Raw genomic sequence first — 1,865 nt, 5'->3', positions numbered from 1 at the left:
AGATTGAATTTTCTTCTCTTTAACGACCTAAATCCCAATTACTTTAGGGTCAACCATTAATTTTGCAAGCCAAGTATTTTTACAGCTGAATTGCCTGTCCAGACGGAAACAGTATAGAATGTGTATGTTCAGTGACGGAGATTTGAACCCTCAACCCTCAGTTTGCGAGTCGAGTGCCCTATTTCCAGATCTAACAAACAACTGAATGAAAGAACAAATGTGTTAACTCTCACTGAATACTCTTTCGCTATTTACTCAAATGAACACTTCGCTTTGACTGGCACTGAACTAAATGTCACATATGTATTTATATCAATATCATTGTTTCTAGATATTTTGGAAATTCCTTTAAGAAGTACATCATTATCACGACCAGCAGCTTCCTCTAAGAAACTCAAATTAGCAAGGAAAATATAGTTTATAACACTGCCATCTTTGGGGATTGAGAAGACTTTTGAACAATCATAGTACACAAGTACAACAGAACACTGAACTGTCAATTCGTAAATACAGCGTGGTGGTTTTATTTTTTCAAAGTTTATGGCATAGAGATGAAACGACCTTCTGTTTCTTAATGCCACTTGATGACCTGTCACTGTAAACTTCTCCCTAGGTAGATGGTTGAGCATATTCACTAGCAGTTTTGTCTTTGATGATGCTCAAGAGTGGTGTTGACAAGAATCCTAGGATCTTCATATAGTTTACTTTCCACTGGGAAATCGCTCTCTGAAGCTATCTAGTTCACTTTTCTTTGAAGAAGTACTTCCAAAAAAAGTTAATGTGAATAACAAATGCTTTGGCTGCCTATACTTTTAAATTCTCTGAGCCAAATCAATGGTTCTTTGCAGTATGATATGTACTGATATGTACTTTCAACAACTGATTAACTTTAAAATTTGTCCTCTCTTGTGGCAGGAATTACAATCTTACCATGGCATCTCAGTTAAGTTTAGTATTATCAACATTAACATCAGAGTAATTATTCACATTATCACTACCTAGCTGATTTGAATATTTCTTAAGTAAAGACATGTATGACATTAAATATATTCCTTAGTTTCTCTACATATTCTATGTAAGACTCTGCTGAGTGACTATCTTCTGGATTGCGAATACAGAAAGTTCAATTACACTTTAAGCTCTCTCACAGAGAAGAGTGATGATGATGACGTGTTGTTCGAATTTTCTTGTGCTTCTATTCAATAGAACATAAATAACAAATAAGAATATTTATTCCACGTTTTCTGATGTTCATCCACATAAACTTATAATTAATTCAAAAGTGAATGGTTATAGCTTTCTACTGTGGTATTGAAAGAAGGCTGAGGGGCTGTTGTACTAGCCTTTAACAGGAGATTTCTACAGAAAATTTATTTCAAAATTTGGTTTGCCTATAGAACTTCACTGAAGTCAGGGATGCTTAGGCCAGTTGGCAAAATAGTCCACCACAAACATGATGTAACTATGTCACAGAAGACCAAGGGTACTGAAAGTAACTCTCTAAAGTGGTGATCCATCTCAATACTACTGTAGCAGACTATTCTGTTTCTTCTGTGGACTTTTTCCCAAAACAACATAGCATATTATTTAAATCTATTATTTACAAGTTTATGGCAAACATCTCCTTAGAAGCATCCTCTTACTCTCTCTAGCATCTTCTTAACACCTAAGTGTCTCACTGTGGAGCTGATGGAGTGCTTTAGAATCAAGAGCCTTTAAAGTATCAACTGTAGTTGTTGTTTCGGCCCATTTATATTTTTAATTTTCGACATAACAAGTTCTCTAGTTAGCATAATGAATCCAGCTATGTATAATACACTTTTTGTCTTCATGGTTCTGTGTAGCAAGTATTTGCAATAAGAATA

The sequence above is a fragment of the Tachypleus tridentatus genome, chromosome 10 (genome assembly GCF_004210375.1).
Source record: "Tachypleus tridentatus isolate NWPU-2018 chromosome 10, ASM421037v1, whole genome shotgun sequence".
NCBI classification, from domain to species: domain Eukaryota; kingdom Metazoa; phylum Arthropoda; class Merostomata; order Xiphosura; family Limulidae; genus Tachypleus; species Tachypleus tridentatus.
This window is presented reverse-complemented; position numbering follows the sequence as displayed.